General features: G+C 34.0%; 1 long non-coding RNA gene across 1 annotated transcript; it reads left to right on the top strand.

Annotated features, from left to right (window-relative positions):
- Positions 1 to 405: 405 nt before the first annotated feature.
- On the top strand, positions 406 to 5,538 carry LOC147076373 (uncharacterized). The gene is made up of 3 exons (XR_015069287.1): positions 406 to 589; positions 2,907 to 3,059; positions 3,624 to 5,538. It is a non-coding gene; the product is annotated as an uncharacterized LOC147076373 (long non-coding RNA).
- Positions 5,539 to 20,801: the final 15,263 nt, after the last annotated feature.

Below are 20,801 nucleotides of genomic sequence, written 5' to 3'. Positions count from 1 at the left end.
GACATGGCGGGAGGCGCAGGAGTTGGCGATGGACCGTTGGAAGTGGCGCCAGCTTGTGCTTGCCCTATGCCCCAAAGTTGGGACGTGACAGGGTGAAAGAAGACGAAGAATATACCTACCTACTTACCTATGCAAAAACAATATTTTTAGAATACCTATATTACATAAGTTAGTACCTACATCATTTTCATCCTATAGCCGGAGTGCAAAGTTATGAAGCATATAATTATTGGTACTCTACCTATCTTCAAATAAACAGAGGACAGCATGGCCTACGTGATCGAAAGAAATAGTAGGTATCGGTTCGTATTGGAAGAAAAGTATTGACATGAATTTAGGTATTGAAGTATTGGTCAAAAAGTATCATTAGGTACTTTTATGACATTAGAGAGTGTTGGAGACTGCGTCAAACTGCGCCATTTACAACGACACCTCAACTAAAATGGATGTAAAACGTGAACCTGATGAATTCCAATCTGATACAGGAAGTCAGCATTGGTTTAATATTCCAATATTGCATCCAAACACTCCGGTTGTCGACATTTATGTAAAACAAGAGAGTACCGACGATGCCAGTCGTACTTTTGAGGTTAGTCTTTCCAAAAAATATGTACCAATTATAGATAGATAGGTAGGTACCTACTTGTTTGTACTTGTTTTTACCAATTAGGAAAATTTAACGCAACTGTTCATTTATTTGTTGCCTTGTTCACGTACGCTGTTAAGTTATCTACAGGTTTTCTAAATTTCTACGGTTGGAAATGTATTAGGTAGGTACCTACCTACCAAATAATCGTCTACAATATATAGGTCTGTTAAGCGTCAATTACATTGAGCTACTTTACGAGCTGTTTGTTGGCGAAATTAATAGCGGGTGATTCAGCTACTGCGATTATGATGATGACACACAAAGCTTTCCATTCGCTGAGAAGCCACAAGCCAGCGACTATTTTGACAGAACTTAGTTGTTTTTTTACCGGGAGGTTGCTACTGCGTTTTACTGCTACAGTAGGCCCACACGCCGGCGTGTAGCGTGTAAAGTAGAACGGCTTTAAACTTTTCTCGGTAGAGTATTTACAATCCGCTTGTTAGCTTATTCGATGATTACACTGGGCGACTTTACAGGCAGATTGTAAATTCGCCAACAAACAGCTCGTAAAGTAGCTCAATGTAATTGACGCTTTGCCGAAAGTTGAGGCGACCAGAATACCTACTCACACATACGCATTGTTTACAAACAGGTGTTTCAAATTTTTAAATCGACTTTTAAAAAAGGAGATTCTTTGTTTTGATTCAGGAAAAAAAATGAACTGATTCAAAAAAGGAACACCCTGTAAAAGAATACTGTGTTCTTCAAAAATACACTAATACACACAATCTTTCGTATCTGTGATCGCCTCAACTTTCGATACCTAACAGACCTATACTTACCTAACGTTTGACGAAATACGCGTTCAGGGGTAGTCAACCAGTTCCCTACCGTCCACTAGTGGGCGTTCCAGCTTTCATGGTAGGCGGTAGGGGTTTTAAAAACATTTTCATTTACACCTATGGCAAAATAAAAAAGTGCTTGTCTCATTCCAAATATGTGGAAAATGATATTCAGTTTATGTTTACCTTTCCCTACCTCATATCTTGTGGAATCAGGAATCAGAATGAACTTAGCAAAAGTCTGACATAAAGTACTTGGTAAGTAATTATTATTATTTGCTGTAACTCTGCTTTATAAATTTTATAAAGTAAAGTTACTTCCCTACTTTATAAATCACCATTACTGTGGAACCGGTGGGCGGTTAGAAAATTTTATTACTAAAGAGATACAAAAGTGGGCGGTAGGTATAAAAAGGTTAAAAACCCCTGGCGTAAATAATATCTTCGAACAGCCATAGGGAATTAATATCAATACGTAGTTGATTAGATTAATAATTAACTATTATCTTTAAACATCATCACTAGAGACCGACAAGTTTAACGCATTGACTGCTGAGTAGATAATGATTTTTTAATTAGCACCTTTAAAATGCACGTTAATTACATCGATCGGCCGCCTGGTCATTACGCGCATGTGCGTCTTCAGGTTCAAAGTATTAACGTGAGGTTCCGCTGCATAGCTGCCACGTTGTCGCGGAGCCTCACTTTAAACTTGCCGGTCTCACTCCCGGATTCATTTAATTTCGATCGTCATTCTTTGGAGTGTCGCATGTGTAGGTTAGGTATCTAACGTTGTAAGTAAAATATCATTATCAATGTTATCTAAAATTGAAACAACTACGAAATCATTAGGTGTCTCGTAAAATAATTAAGGAAACCATTCACAAGAAATCATTCAATTTTTTACCACTTAAAAAAGTACCTACGTAGAAAAGGAAAATAAGTTTAAATAATAATCGCGATCATAACCTAGAGGCCTCACACTCACTACGACCGGCCCTGTTAAAATGGATACAATTGGTCGCCACATTTCATGTGCTTGTCAAAATCACTGATATGCTTTTAAATGGTGCTTTGATATATTATAACCATGGCCCCAACAAGGGGGGGGACTGATAGGGCTATAGCCTAGGGGACAGGGCTCAGGAGGAGCCCGGCGATGTGAATCGACCAGATAAGTGATATAAACACACATCACAAATTTGCTTTAATAGTAAAAAAAGTCGCCTGCGGAGCTATTTCCTTTCAATGAATTAAAGTTACCTATGTGGTTATACGATACAATTTTTAATTGTTTATCAATACCTACTTAACATCTCCATCATTCGAATGGATGTTTTATTAAAATTTACAATTAAATACTAAATATAGAGATTAATTTTACCACGTACACACTGTCTTTATTCTTAGCGATAGGTAGGGGGGCCCGCTTCACGATGTGGGGCCCATGATTATAACTAACATCCTTTTTTCAGAACCCCTTAACGGACCCTGGCAATATAAAACCAGAGACTGATTCTCACCAAGTTTACTTCAAGGACGAATCTGTAAAAGGCACAATACACCAAATCCATTACGAAGACCCTCAACCCGGTTGCTCTTACTCTAAAAGCGGGCTAGTTAATCAGGTACCTACTTACTTATACGATATAATAATACCGTACATAGGTACTATTATGGAAATTGTGTTTATCTGTTTGATGTATTCGCAGCCACTGTTATGTCTAGGGTTGAAATGTAGAATAAATACCTAAATATTATTCACAGTGTATAATTGCAGCTTTGTATTATTTTCAAAGGTGAAACAATAGAACATTACGAAAACAATACTAGTAGGAAATATATTGTGTGCAATTCGAATTTCAAAACAAAGTTGTGCCATCGTAACTCTATAGCCCGTTTCACACAGGACACCTGTGTCTCCGACACCGAAGTATCCAGCCACTCGACAATGCAGTGGCTATTCAAGCACGCAATCCTCCTTGAGTCTTGTTCATTATAACCTCTCCTACCCACTGCTTATTCATATCCATAAATATATAGATACGTTTTAATTTTGGCGACCAAACTTTGAGTTGACTCATGCAACCAGCCCGAAAGTTTTAGAAAAGAAGAACATCCATTGAATAGTCAAATCTATTAAGATAGGTACCTAATAAAACGTGAAATTCTTAAATATTATTGTTTTTTAGTTGATCTCTGAGGGCATGTCAAAAGTCAAAAGGCACACATCAATTTGGAAGAGGTCGGGACATGTGCAAATTCGTAATATAGACCTACAGATAGATCGCCAGGACATAAAAAAAGATCTTGAAGAATATAATGACAGGTTAACACATACAGATGCAGTGTGTTGCATAGGTAAACGTCATGAAGAACAATCTAACATCACAAACCCTCAGCTATTAGTAGTTATTATAAAGATAGAAAAGATGAATTTTTATAAACAAAATTTTGTGTGCGGTGTTTGTTTCAATTTTTATCCATCATTGGATCTACTGAAGTTTCACAAAGCGTGTCATAAAAATAGGATGAAATCAAACAAAATGACACATTCTGGTGAAAAGAAATTCAAATGTGTTCAATGTATTTTCTCATGTATCCAATTATCTAATATGAAATCACACAAAATGACTCATACTGGAGAAAAACCATTTAAATGCGATACATGTACTTACTCATGTATAACATCTAGTAACTTGAAACTACATAAAATGGCACATTCGGGTGTAAAACCATTTAAATGTGCAGAATGTAACTATACATCATCTTTATATAGCAACGTGAAACTACATCAAATGACACATTCACGTGAAAAACCATTCAAATGTGCAGATTGTAAGTATTCATCCTCTTCATCTAGTAATATGAAAAGGCATAAAATCTCTCATTCTGGTGAAAAACCATTTAAATGTCTACAGTGTGATTTTTCGTTTAGACAATTTAGTCACATGAAGAAACACAATATGACGCATTCCACCGAAAAGCCTTTTAAATGCGAAAAATGTGATTTCTCGTGTAAACGGTCCGACGGCATTAAAATACATAAAATGACACATTCAGGGGAAAAGCCGTTTAAATGCGATGAATGTGATTACTCTTGTATAACATCTAGTAAAATTAAATCACACAAAATGACACATTCTGGTGAAAAGCCATTTCAATGCGAAAATTGTGATTTTTCATGTTTAAAATCTAGTAATATGATAAGACATAGAATGATTCATTCGTAAGGCCATGTATTGTAATTTCTTATACAATAGGTCTTCAATCAATGTATAAGTATTAATTGAGGTGAAAACCTATTTAAATGTAGAGTCATGTACATCTTTATGCAATTTGAGATCCCACAAAATGATCATTTTCTGATAAAAACACGGTTAAGTATCATGATTTTTATGTGTCTTGCAAAGCTAATGATTATATGAAAATAATATATAAAATGACCTATTCTAATTTTGAATGACGCCTAGCATAGCTAATGTAGAAAGATGTAAAAATTAATAAAACCTAAATAAATGATAATTATTTTTGTTTGAAAATTTCTTTATTCAAAATCCTACAGAAAAAATGTAAATTATTTTTTCGGAACTCCCATAGCATACCTTAACTACGTATTGTGGTTTAGTTTAGGCAGGGTTTAATTGAATTTATAGTGCGCGGCTTCCGAATACTTTCTCGCTCGCACATCGGTGACGTCAGCGCGGGCGTCCCCACCATCGCGCGTCCCTGCTACCTGGCGTCCCCCACCGAAGCGCACCGACGTTATCACCTGGACGGCGAGAAAGAGGCCGCCTAGTTCGCTATATAAGGCGATGCTCGGCTTTGAACAATCAGTTATCATTGAGCCGAACTTGGAATCAGCTCAGCACAGTAGTCTTGCTTGCCCTGACAACGGTCTACACGGTTAGCCGTGACCCTATAAGACTACAGTGAGCCAGGGACAAGCTCAGGTTTCGCCATAGTTCCATTTTCAAAATCATATCGAACCTACTTTACATTTATTAAGGAAGTCCACGAAAGTACCCTTTATAAATTTTAAAAATTGACCAGCACCATCTGTATATTATATTTTTATTTCAATGGAAACAAATAAGTCTGACTGACAAAGATTAGTGTGTTTTATTTATGTCGAATCTTAACAACCTACCTCCAATCCGATTACTTCATAAAGTGGTTTCTTTACAGATTGTTTACAAATGCTTTGTATATTAAACATTTGCTTGACTAATTAGGTCCATGTTTTGGATTCAAATATAGGTACGATCAGTGGCGCACCCAGGAGGGGGGGCAAGGGGCCTCGCCAATAATTCACTGTATGAGTACCCTTAATTTGAACTAAAACACAATTTGAAAAACGTTAATGTAGTGTTTCACGCTGTCTTTAATCTTAGCGGTATGTAGGGGACCCGCAAAATATCCTAGCCTGAGGGCCCGTTTCAGGATGTGGGGACCATGGTGTAGCTACAACGAGTGCAATAGACAAAAGGCCGATAAACGAGAAATTAGGTTGTGAAGAAGAAAAAGATCCTATGGGACTAATTTACATTCTCCTCCTTGGGCCCCCCCCATATTAAATCCTGGTTGCGCCACTGGGTACGTATAAAAACAACGTGTGAAATTGATAAACCCGTGGCTTACTGAGCAGACAGGCTACTGCTCGGCCATCGTGGATACTTATATAAAACTATATAATCTTAACAAAATAAAATTATATACAAATAGGTACATTATTTTTCAATTTCATTTATAATCACAGAAGCTACAAATTTCAAAGTGACCGCTAAATATACACCAAACTATACTGTTGGTGAATTTCTATGATAGTTCTTTAGGTGGTAACACTTCTCTATAAGATGTAATGTTATTTTATATCTTTCAGAAAATTTTATTACCTTTTGAGTTTTTATTATATCGAGTGTAAAATGTATATACAAATAATGTTATTTTTAAAAATAAACAATCAAACATTATTAAAAGCTCAAAAAGTCATTAATGAAATACGTGGCTAGTGCCGAGACTTCTGTTACAATTAATTAAGTTAGTAATGTCATTAATCCTAATTGATCACAAGGCAGATTGCCTCCTGATTGGCGGGATTTGTAGTATCTCAGTTTAAAGTATGTAATTAATTTAATCACAAACAGATCGATAGTTTAGAGGCCACAGCACTCATCCGGAAAGTGAAAGACGTGGGATCAAGTTTTGTTCTAGTTTTTTTTCTTCTTATATGTATGTTTAAAAATTATGTTGTTTATACAAACATAGTAATTTCTAAAGCAAAACAAATATATTAACATTGATCAGTGTTCAACCTCTATACAACGATTCATGATATAGAACAGTAATAGTATAGGAACACAATATATATAATATAAGTATAGAGTTTTTAGTACTAAAATAAAGCTTAATTTCTAAAACAAGATGCCTCCCCAATCAATTCAAATTTATTTATTTTTACATAAAGTGAACATTACAATTTGTAAATTAAGGACGTTCACAACATGACATTTAAAAGCGAAGAAATAATTTAAAAAACAGGGTAAAGAAGCAATTACGCAGTATCAGAAAAACACTATAAAAAGTAAATAAGTACAAAAATTATAAAGCATGGAAGCACACACGCCGAATGATAGCTTATTCGGTGTGTAGTGGTCCCAATTTTAAAAATTTACCAGCGCTCGAAATCGAAAAGTTTACGAACTGGAGCGCTCGACATTATTATGATGATATTTACATAGTTATTAAATATTATATGTATTTTATAAAAATAAGTATGTTAGATTTTTTGGTACATGGCATATCAAGCTCAGACGGTAAAAATATTTTTTCCACGTGAGGGGCGATAACTTTACCGATTTCACGAACCGGAACGGTGCTCCGGTGCGCTCCGGTCTATTTCGAGCCCTGGAATTTACAAAACAAGGCCCACCTATAATACTTAACTCACGTAGGTGGAATATATCAACAGACGACGCGATTTGGTTGAACAAATTATCACTATCTGTCTCCATGTCACTAAAACCATCACTGCATAATAATTAAGATACACAAGTTTAATTTTTAGATATTAAATATAATGTAGGCAGTATATTATCATTAAAGAAAGAAGGCACCCCCCGAACTTCGATTAGGGGCACATTTCGATAATTTTGAAGAATGAAGGAAAACGTTTAATCGAAAATTATTTTACAGGAAAGTAATATTTTTTTAATTATTGATATTATATTATTAAAATAGAAAACATAGAATATCATTGTATATTGGGTATGAAAAATAAATCAAATAATAGTAAAAAAAAAAAAAACAAACATCAAACTTATGGCAGAACAATGATAAACAGCATATCGATACCTCAGTTCAATAGGGGAATAACTCAAAAAACCTTGTTCCAAGATAATAGCGTTTGAATTTTTTTGCAGAAATTCTTATATTAATTTTATAGCCTTGATTTTGACAAAAGTGTATGTTTTTTATATTTAGTTTAGTGTAATTCAGCAATGCACAATGAAATAGTACAGTTTAATAAGGAATTATCCAATAAATTTCAGTATAAAATGGAATTACTGATAATCTCAGAAAGCGTTATTCGATTTTATGACACATTGAAGAAATTTTTCAGTCTTTTTTTTGCTGAATTATAAAGAGAAGACATTTCTGCATCGATTGACATTTTTTAACTCAAAACCTTTAAATTTTGAGATGTCCCCCTATTGAACTGATGTATCGATATGTGCTATTTATATTGTTCTATCTATCGCTGTTCCCCGAACTAAAATATTTGTATTATTCTCCGATTACCCGATAGTCAGCCAAATTTTTATAGATGGTGAGCAGCGTTGCCAACTTAAAATTTTTAGTTAGGCACCTAGCTTTCAAAAAATGCATCTAACTCATGGTGTATATGCACCATATGTATAGCGTTTTTGATGCATTTAACAGCTTTAAATCGAGGGCTTAGTGTCAAACAACACTATCTACAAAAGTGCAACTTTACAGGAGAGCCAAAAATCGTTATTTAGATTCTTGTAAATCAACAAGAGAAAGGTTTATTTAAAACCTAATGTTAATATTTTATATTTTATTGTACATTTATCTTGCTTATGATGATGTTAAAATTTATAGGGATAGTTTTTAAAAAAATATGAAAACAAGGGTAACTTATGTAGTTAGCGTTAAACTTTACTGACGATTTAATTAAAAATTAGAAAAGATTGACATAACGTTGTTTGACTATCATGTAGCCGTAAATGTAAAATAACGTTATCTCAAAAAAAAAAAACACTTTTTTGTAGATAACGTTGTCTGACTTTAAGCACTCGAAATAAGCTAGATATTCAGTTTTATTGATATTCTTGTACATCAAATTTATGACCATCAGATAGGTATTTAATGGTAGGGTATAATAAGGTAGAGTATACCTACGTTTTATAACTTTGCACAGACTTATACTTTACCGATACGCTTCTTTGCCTGATCACCTCACATAAAATTAGATCAAATGGTATTTACTTTATTAATATATGTGTTACGCCGAATGTGCGAAATTGACTATTACATGAAATGTGCAAAATTTTGGCTAATTCATGTAATAGTCAAGCCTGTTGCCTTACTCATAAATTAGGTAAACTTTCTGCCGAGTACATGAATTCACCAGGGTATGGAATTCTTAAACTGTCAACATGACAGAAGAAAAAGTAAATTTAATACGGATGGTTTTATTAGTTATAATTGGACATAATATAATATTATTATTATTAGGTTAGGCTTTGTAATTCTGAATTAAATTATTCAACTGAATGTCCATTTTGAGGTTAGCTAACAAGCGTCAACAAACTATCATAAACATACAATCGACCTTTGCACGATTGATACCCAAGCACGGATCAAATCGCGAAAATACCTTTCAATAAAATTCTTCCGTTATCATATTATAGTTCTAGATTTTTTTTTGCGCATAGTAAATGGATATGAACGTCATTGTAGTTATTGATTGGTATATTTTTATATATTATAATCAATAACATTTGACACATTTGCTTAGTTTGATTAGTTGCAAAAAAACACCACCGGAGCGCAATCGTATATTTTGACCATAGATAATATACGTACATTTTGACCAATGCATGAGCATTGACACATTTAGTTTAGTTGCAAAAAATACCACCGTAGCGCTACTATCTAATTTGTCCAATGCATGAAAACTATGCAGAAAAATTACTGCCGAATTCACGCACTCGCCAGATATTTTGTCTAATTCATGAATAAGGCAACAGGCTTGCATTTTTCATGATTTAGGCAAAATTTTGCCCATTTCATGTAATAGTCAATTTCGCACATTCGGCGTAACATATGTACCGATAAATAGACACATAATATAATATGTAAAAAAATATTTTTAGAATATATTACTTACATCTTAATTGACTATTTCTTTTATTCAACGAATAATTCACAAGATTTTAAGAATGTACCTACCAATCTAAAATGTTTTTCTAAATTATATACGTTTATAAATAAGTAATTAAATTTACACATTTAAATCACTTTTCGCCAGAATGAGTCATTTTGTGTCGTTTAATGTCGAAAGACCGTATAGATGAGTAATCACATTCATCACATTTAAAACGTTTTTCACCGGAATGAATCAGTTTGTGTAATGTCATGTTCGTCAGTCGTGTGCATGAGAAATTACAGTCATAACATATAAATGGCTTTTCATCCAAATGCACCAAGCTATGTGACTTCATATTATTAGATGTTTTACACGAGTAATTACACTTGTCACATTTAAATGGTTTTATATTAGAGTGAGTAATTATATGTCTTTTCATGCCACTCGTAGTCACACACGAGTATTTGCATTCTTTACATTTAAAACGTTTTTCGCCAGAATGAGCCATTTTGTGTATTTTCATGTCAAAAGACCGTATAGATGAGTAATCACACTCATCACAAGTAAATCGCTTTACCCCGGAATGGATCAGGTTGTGCAATTTCATGTTATTCGACCGTACGCATGTGAAATTACATTCATTACATTTAAATGGCTTATCATCAGAATGTACCAGTTTGTGTGATTTCATATTATTAGATGTTTTACATGAGTAATTACATTTGTCACATTTAAAAGGTTTTATGTTAGAGTGACTATTTATATGTTTTTTCATGCTATTAGTAGTACCACACGAGTACGTACACTCACTACATTGAAATTGTTTTTCACCAGAATGAGTCATTTTGTGTGATTTTAAATTACTAGATGATGTACAGGAGTAATCACATGCATCACATTTAAATCGTTTTTCGCCAGAATGAATCGTTTTGTGTGATTTCATGTTACCAGATGATATACAGGAATAATCACATTCATCACAATTAAATCGTTTTTTAGAAGAGTGCGTCATTTTATGTAATTTCATAGTAAAAGACTGGTTGCATGAATAATTACATGTCTCACATTTAAATGGCTTTTCACCAGAATGAATCATTTTATGCCTTTTCAGGTTACTAGATAATTTACATGAGAAACAACATTCATCGCATTCAAATAATTGTTTTTCCTTAGAATGAGTCATTTTGTGTGATTTAATGTTACCAGATATGCATACATAATCACACTCATTACATTTGAATTGCTTTTGTTTGGAATGAGTCATTTTATGTAATTTCATTGTATATGACTGTATGCATGAGTAATTACATACGTCACATTTGAATGGCTTTTCGCCAGAATGTACCATTTTATGCCTTTTCATGTTACCAGGTGCTTTACATGAGAAACTACATTCCTGACATGTTAATGCTGGTTTAACTTTGCGGTGTAGATATGTTAAGCCTTCATTGTATATTTTCACTTCTTTTTTAATATCCTGTTCATCAATGTGTATATCGTTGTAATTCTCCTCTACTTCTGATAGACACTGAGTCGGTTTCCGATCCGCAGCGTTAGCTATTATGTTGCTAGTATCTAGAACCTAAAGAAAACACAGAAAATTAATTTGAATACTAGCGTAGGCAACACATTTATGGGTTCCCTACGTCACCTAACGTAATCGCTGCAGATGAAAGAGAACTCACAAAGCTGCTACACCGGGTAGAGGAAGAGACTCGCAAATACGGCCTCCTTATTAATAGGAATAAGACCAAGTTAATGGTTGTTGATCGGGCCAACCTTCTACCAACGCCAAGTACACTCCAAAACCTCGAAACAGTCGACGAGTTTGTATATCTGGGATCGACCATCAGTGGAAAGGGCGGATGCGAAGCGGAAATAAGAAGGCGCACACAGATTGCAGAAAATGCGATGACGCGCCTTACCACTATACGGAAGGATCGGGGAATTTCGATTGCCACAAAAATGATGCTTGTGCAAACATTAGTGTTCTCAATATTTATATACGGAGTTTATAGACGTCGTAGATCCTGAAGGCAAGGGAACGGAAGGCAATTGATGCCTTTGAGATGTGGTGTTGGCGCCGAACTCTTCGCATTTCTTGGACGGAGCACAGGACGAACCAGTCAATCATCCAGAGACTGAAGATAAAGGAACGGCTCGGGACGATATTTCTGAGAAATATTCTGCAGTTTTTTGGATATTCAATCAGACGCCGACCGGACAACCTGGAGAGACTGGTAGTTTTGGGTAGTCTCCAGGGAAGGCGAAGCAGAGGAAGAGCGTCTGCACGATGGAGCGACCGAGTGAAAGAGCTGACTGGGGGCACCATCCATTCTGCACTGAGAGAAACGGAAGATCGAGAAGGATGGCGAAATTTAAATGTGGTCACGATCCTCAGCCATGAGTGCACGACCAAGAAGAAGAGACGTAATCTAATAATAAACTTTTAAACAATTAATTACGTATTGACCCATTACGTGAATTCGTCCACCAGAGTTTATTTCAACGAATTCCTAGTTTGATTTGTTAGTATTTTAATTAATTAATAATTTTAATGACAATAGACCTTTCATAATGTAATAGCGCAGGAGTCGCTAAAAAGCGGCTCGCGAGCCGCATGTGGTTCTTTTGGTATTGGCGTGCGGCTCTTTGCCTAATTCCCAATTTTTACAAAAACTTTTGCAAAATTCACAATTTTTATTGTATGTCATTGATTTGTACACTTATTATATTATATAATGACATTATCGCGAGCCTAATTTTTCCTACGTGATGGTTGATGCAAAAAGGTATGGTTGTTGTTTTACATCCACCCATTGCAAAAGTCGACAAATCAAATTTTTCTCCATTTGATATTGACACAAGCACTTTTGAAATACAATTTTATTGGTAGATTTAACAAGCAAATAGTTACGGAGCTCAAAATCTTCTTGTCTTGCCACCAAAATAGAGGATTTGGAGAGAGAAAAATGGAATTTAATTTCACAGTACAAGTGGGGCTAAAAGATCTAAAAGATCTACATAAAGTAGATACTACGATTTTTAATACATATTATTGAAGAGCTTTCCGAACTCATATTCGAGTCTACATATTAATATGTATGTGAACAATCATTTTCAAACATAAACAATATAAATAGCATTTAGAGAAGCCAAAAATAACCGATGAGAATTTTTTGGAGTCGCGCCTGAAATTAAAAACTACGTTACATACCAAACATAGACACTCTCCAAAGAAATGCAAGGAAGGTCAGGTACCTAACCGTTTTTTTTAAACGGTACATGTTCAAACACGCGCGTTACCATGATCTTACTCTCCACTTCATTTATCGTTTGTCAATTTATAGCTACGAGGGTATGTTGTAGTTTAGCCACTGGGAAATGCCAATAGAGATGGCGTATTTCAAAAAAATATTACCTTATTCTTAGGTCAATAATTATTATAAAGCAAACATTATTCGTAGAATGTTTATCACATTTGAATGGTCAAAGACATAGCTTATAATTAGTATCTTTAAATGTGTAAATCTTGCCCATTTTTTGAATAATAAAATGCCTAATTCTTGCCAAATTTGGGATCACAGAGATTATCAATATAATTTTTTATTGTAAATATTTCACTAAGTATAATAATGTCGACATAAATTTTACTAATGGTTTTATAAATGCTTTAAAAAATTAATAAATATAAAAAAATCTTAACACCACTTCACATAGACGCACTGAAATATGACTATATTCTAAAACATTAGAGCGAGAGGTTTAAAAGAATACTATTTTTTGTAATAAAAATACTTTATGGAGTCATCAAATGTTTAAAATAAATATAAAGGATAATAAGGCTTCAAGCTTATGTAAATAGATTATCTACAACGTTTAAGGAATGTCCAGGAGCATGCTTCGAAAATGGCATAAAAGCTCCATTTTGAAGTACGCTGAGCATGTACCCCCTTAATAAATAAACGATAATAAAATGTTTTTAATTTATTTAAATAAATCATATTTATAAAAATATACGTATGGATATTAACCGTTGTGCCACTCATATTTAGCTCTTTTGGTTTAAGAGTTTGCCAAACCCTGTAATAGCGTATGAAACATTAATGAAAAAGCCGATCAACAATCGTTTAGTTACGACATTGTTGTAAGAAACGTACATGAACGACCGCAAAAAAATATCGATTTTTAAATGACGTGTCTTGTCACAGATTTTAGACCGATCGATACACTGACCGAGTCATTGTTTTTATTGACAGATTTAGCATTTTTTAAGCATACGTACATCTAGCTTGCAAAATACGCATCTGACGTGTGGCGTTAAATACAGCGTTTTTCGACAGTGAATACAGCATACAATGTGTCATAAAAAACTGGAATATTACACCAATTTACTTGAAAATCTTGAAAATGTAGCTAACTTTATTTAAGTGTTCACTAAATTTTGTACCTAATTGAATTTTCGTTAGATGACTTAAGTACCTATTCATTAGTAAGATTATTTTTCAATAATATTTTTATTCCATAATAGCATACTCTGGAAATCCCCGAAAATGTGTTCCGAGAAGGAAGAGATGTTCAAATCGGTCGAATCAGCTGTTATATGCATAGCATAGGGTCGTCCGACCTAGTCGCCACAAACGCCAAAAATAGCGACGTCTTATTGCGGCCGTAAAGATATCTTCTCATTTAGTTTTTGTATACTTCATATTTATTTAAGTATATAGGTACCTACTAAAGTTGTTCTTTTGTTATTTCACAGTGGTCCTTTCTACTATGGCTACTAAAGATTCTGTAAAATCAGTCAACGCGTGGCCATCTGTTTCTGCTCCTTACATTTTCAAACTAAAAAAAATGCCGATACTTCACATCAGACGTATGACTTCGTGTCACGCTCGATTAATACCGAGTTTGGTGTGGGGCGGTTAGTTTGGAGCAGTATATTATGCTTGTGTTGATGACATCTTAACATTACTTCTTTTACTAACTTGCCCCTAATGGCCTAATAGGATCTAGTATTGTCGGGCGTTGCCCCTCCAGTCAAGTGAATAGCTTTTGTAGGTTCAGTCAAAACCAAATGCCGCCTATTCGACGCTTGCATTCTGACGGTGCTGCTTTACGGAAGCGAATCATGGTACCTTACGAAGGTTCAGAGCAACCGTATACTGAGCTTCGAAAACAGATGTTTGCGACGAATACTGGGTGTGCGGTGGTATGACTTTAGGAGCAACGAGCAGATAAGAGAACGCACCAAGCAGCCTCTCATCACACTGAAAGTGAAGAGGGGACGTTGGACCTGGCTCGGCCACAAGCTGCGGATGCCAGAAGAGAACTTCAACCTGACTTGCCTGTTTTTCAAGCCGATCAGATTCCGGCGACCTGGAAGGCCGTTAAATACTATCTATAGAGTGTATACGGTACAAATAAGTATGACTAACAAAGTTTATTGTTCACTATTTTTGTCGGATCGCCCATAGCATACCTAAACTACTATGGTTTAATTTATGCAGGGTTTAACTCAATTTTTAAATTAACCAGCATAATCTGTATTCTTAATTCAATGAAAACAAATAAGTATAACTGATAACGTTTGGTGTGCACTATTTATGTCGGATCTTAACAAACTACCTCCACCCATCGCCACTGCAAGATAGGGAGGTGTACTGCAAGTTGCCCGTGAACCTTCGATAGAACTAGAAAAATATTATACATTCTTTTTTTCGCATATATGACTTGACGTGATAATTTATTTGACGCTTGGAGCCAGTGACGTCCCGTGGGGGTAGGCAGATTGAGCGTCGCTTGGGGGCGGCAGTTACCCAAAGGGCGGCAAATCGAGGAGAATCATTAGGTACATACATAGATTTAATATAACTACATATATATAGAAATAGCTACCTAAACTTAGTAATAGCAGAAAAATATCTTTCTATTAAGTATATAATATAAAAAATTCAGCTCACTGGTTGGAAACAAAATGTATTAATTACTAATATAAAAGTTTTAACGCGATTTTTTGTCTGGTTCGTGATGTCTAATAATGTCTAATAATGTTCGGATGCTGGTTTGACCTGGAACGAAGCAAGAAAACTGGCGAGCGACAGGGATTCTTGGAGGCGTTGCGTGGTGCCCATATGCTCCAGTTAAGTTGCGGATATGGCCAAAGAAGAAGAAGAAGAAGTCATGCTGACGCGATAGGAAGCTGTGAAGGCTGTCGCTTCATCGAATCATATCTCAAACTCGAATATTTAAAATAAGATCAACCAATGTTCCTCTATGAAAGGGAAATAAAATACACAATAATTTGTATTGTAGTCAAATAATAATAATATCTACCTGATTTACTTGTTTGCACGCTGAATATGAGCATCCTGGTTGAGGATCATCATTAATATATGGAGACATCGTATCTTCAACCAACTCATCCTTGACGACAACTCGTTGAGAATCAGTCTCAGATTTTACAGTGTTCAGATCTGTTGGGGAGGTCTGCAATAAACATTATTTTGTTTTTAAACTCTATTTCAGGGACATATTTAAAAAAAATCTGGAACGATTGAAATTGACATATCTGTAACCCCATATATCCTGGTGTACTACAGAATTCAAAATTATATTTGCCTGTCAATTACCTACGCGGTCATAGTGCAGGTATGACCTATTCTGGGTCAGAACTGTTACCTCGAGTCAAGCCTATCAGTGGGTCTATTCTATACTTATCGAACACTAAATTGATAAATAGTATCAAACTTAGGGTAGGTTTGTATCAAAATATTAGCACTTATTGTAACAATTACACGAAGCCGGTTTTTATTGTTGCAATAAGTGCGATATTTTAACAGCAGCAAGATAGGTGCTGTTAAAATATAGCACTTATTGCAACAATAAAAACCGGCTTCGTGTAATTGTTACAATAAGTGCTAATATTTTGATACAAACCTACCCTAAGTTTGATAATATTTTTCACTTTATCACTTTAGCGGTCGATAAGCATAGAATAGACCCACAGGTACCGGTAGCGAGGGGTGCAAGACTAGTGAATACGCTCCGTAAAGTACGAAGTAAAGAAAGTAAGGATGTTGCATTTTATTTTTGAAACTTTATTTTATTGCACTTGTTTTTTTCTTCTTCTCTTTTGGAGAGTAATATTTGTTTAGTTATAGTTATAGTCTTGTATATCTCATGTTGTGAACGTCCTGAATTTTGATTTGTTTGACCAAAATGTTTTGTTTTATTAATAAATAAATAAATAAATTTAAATACCTACTTATATCTGTTAACACATGACAGTAGGTAGTATATCATTAAAATATTGACATATTTTGCGTTTTAAATAATATACCTAACATTCTGAATTACAATATAAAGCGTAATAATCAATAGACATCTATCGATGTAGCCCGGAAGCATTTATAGATGAATATTTAGTGACATGGAAGAGAATTGCACATCAGACGCCTTCTTTATCTCATAAAGATCATTATTTTCATGTAGTAACCTAACCTAACCGAATAGGTACCTAATATAAATGTATTTTCGGTACAAATCAGTTATGGGGAAGCCAGCAGCAAACACATTTTGAAAATAGCCGATATACTGGATTATTTGATGGCTTGGGTTTGTTTAGGTGAGGTTAAGTTAGGTTTTCATTCTAGAATTCATGAATTTTGACAAAATCGGTGATACAATTAGTGCGGTTCCCGCCCTCCCACATAACTGATCGTATTTTCTTGTAATATGTAGGTAGGTAGGTATTATTACAAATGTTTTTTTACGAATTTTCGCAACTCCTGTATCCTGCCAGTAGGGTGTTTTGTACCTCTAACAACCACGCTTGACACTTCCCTTCTCCCCCACACTTATCAACGTATTTTAGTAACAATATCGATCAAGACAGGTCTACAAGTCTTCATTTACGTAATGACAAATAATAATTCAACTAAAACGTACAATAAATTCTTTTTTTTATATTTATACAAGAAGCTAACCTCAAAGACGCAGCTGGTATCGTCTACATTCTCTTGCTTTATACATGTGAAGATGTCTGGGTTCATTGCTGGCACATTACACCAATGCTGCCCATCTGCATCTGATTCGAATCCATATAACTCTGGCTTTACTTCCATTTTGCGTAATATAAGCGAATTAATATTTTGTTTAGCAGATTACTTTCTATCCTGCAGCCATTACATTGACACTAGCTTATTTACCATAGACAAAAGTTGAATATTTTCCCTGGTATCCTGATTTATCCAATTGTATTGCTTCAAATACACTTCAAATACACGATCGGTCATATATTCGGAAAACCCGTTTCTTTTGTTGACGTCCTAGTGTGTCACAGAGTGTAAATACGATGTTATAGCTGTCATACAATATGTATGTATAAAAAATGTCAGAATGGCATCGATTTGATCATAGACACTAAAACGCTCTTAGCATATATTATGTGCCCGATCGTCATATAGTCTATTTGAACCTTTATTAGAACGGAGTTAAAATTAATTAACACGAAATTAATTTATCGTTCAATTTTATTATTCACAAGATTGTATTTTTATTTTAGCATTGTCTAATCTCCTTGTTTCAGCATTATTATCACAATAGCTGTGTTTTGTCTGTGTTCCAATGTAAAAGATAGGTACTAGGTAAATAAATTGGGTATTATAAAATATTATATAGTACTATTATTTTTTTTTTTAAATTGCCTAGATCATGTGAGTCCTCACAAGCATAGTGAACCAAGTCTATTCTGGTTATTTTTGAGTAAGCTAGATTCAAACATAAAATTTGAGTATTTCTAATGCTGTAAGGGTATTATTTCTATAACATAATTAAATGTACCTAGTCAAAATAACACTTCAGAATAATTGAAGATCTTGGCATAAAAACGTCAAATGTCCACTTTTTTCCATTTTCGTTTTATTGCATTTCTATATTCCCTGTGTATGATTACACACAACTGTGCAAAGATATATTTTTAAAAAAAATCATAAGACCCTCAAATCTGCTCTCAAAAATATGCCACTTTTCTAAAAACAGCAATAGTCCAGGCATTTTTGTGTGAAAACAGCAAAGGTCCAGTAGTTCTACACTATTATCACCAGGCGGCGTTAGTAATTTTAGTATACATTCCATACAATTTAGCGTCTGAGCTGTCAAATTATCCTTGATTCGTTTAATTATTGCTTTTTATAACGTTTTCTTATGATTGTTTTTATATTTTATCATGGATATTACTAGCATAGATATCTGAAACGTCTTGAAAGAGAAAAATGAACAAAAACATGCAACGTTTTTACCAAATAACGGTGACTTTCATTATTGTTCAGTTGGATGCAATAAGGAAAATTCTGGGCCCTTCATTATAAAATCTAAAGAGACCGGAGAAAAGATTTTTTTAATATGAAATATAGGTTAAAACTTTGGCATTTCAGGCTAGTTATAATGTACACAATAGACCAGGCTAGTAGGGAGAAGTGCTTTGCGAACATTTCAGTTTCTCTCTAGGCTGTGGCATAGATTCAATGTAGTGAATAAGAATCAAATGCAAGTCACGATTGCATTTAAAACAACATAATGGTGGATTAGTTCCATTGAAAGGAGCTAAATAAAAAAATATTTTAAAATTAGCTAAATATTTACAAAACCCAATAAATGTATCGTTTAATTTGCAGTGAAGGTGTCAGACTAGGCTAATCGGTCTTCATTTTTCATGTTCACTATCAATCCATGGTGGAAATCCATTGTTTTAATGATTTAATTTAATAAAACACATTTTTTTAGTACTTTTTCCACTTTTAATGAAGAAATCTGGATACGTTTCACCCGCCTTAGAGAGACATCTTCAACTGTTGAAAACAGTTGGCAGAAAAACAGAGGCGGACGAAACCGGTCCAGATTTATTTATTAAAAGTGGAATAAGTAGGTACTAAAAAATGTGTTTTATTAAATTAAATCAATAATAATAATATGAAGCTAATCAGTATTAACCCGCACATGATTAAAAAAAAATTTCAAATATTTAAGTCTTGATTTTTTAGAAACATTGAAGTCGTTTGTTAATAGATAAATAATATGTCCAAACCTTATTAAAAGTTGTATTATGATTTAAAAATAACAGAAATATATATTCTTTATTTTATTTAATAAAATTATAGTTTTAGTCGTACTATTTACATTTCGATCTTTTCAATTTTGCAATAAAAACAACAAATGTCCAAAAATTGTGTAAAAACAGCAAACACACTCATTCTTTTTTAAATATCTATTTAACCAAAATAAATTTAATATTTTTTTTACATTCATACAGTGCATATACAATTTCTCTATAATTTCTGATTGTCAAATTAATAAAAAAAAATTTCACAACCAAGATATTATGTTTTTACCCTCTCCTGAAAAAAAAGTGTTTTGTGACATTTGCTGTTTTTATGCCAAGATCTTCAATTGCAATCATACCCTCTCCTCATAGCATTAGAAATACTTACTCAAATTTTATGTTTGAACCTAGCTTGCTCAAAAATAACCAGAATGGAGTTGGTTCATTATGCTTGTGAAAACCTCATGTGACGTTTTATAATAGGTATGTGAACGGTCCCCCAATACTTTTCTTCCGATTTACCAGTATTAATACTTTCTCTTAATCCAATCTAAAAAAGGACTGAAAACGCCCAAGCCATTTAAATGGTTTCAGCTTGTTTTTTTTTAAATAAATAAAATTATTTAATTGTTGCGTGTTAGAAAAAAACAACCATATTCATTTTTATTATCATCGCTTGGGTTGATATTTTCAGCAAATTGAATTTCAGTGTACCTATCTTATAAAAGATATCCGTCTATTATCGGGAACTTTTAATATATTTTGGTCTATGGTTAAGTTAACACACTCAACTGACAGTACGACGAGTACGTCATGACGTTAGGTAACGTAAAATGGATGTGAAACTCGAATCAACGGAAGTAGAAGCTACTG

The sequence above is a fragment of the Rhyacophila brunnea genome, unplaced genomic scaffold, assembly GCF_057557595.1.
Source record: "Rhyacophila brunnea isolate RB1 unplaced genomic scaffold, BYU_Rbru_1.0 scaffold_13, whole genome shotgun sequence".
NCBI classification, from domain to species: Eukaryota; Metazoa; Arthropoda; class Insecta; order Trichoptera; family Rhyacophilidae; genus Rhyacophila; species Rhyacophila brunnea.
This window is presented reverse-complemented; position numbering and strand designations above follow the sequence as displayed.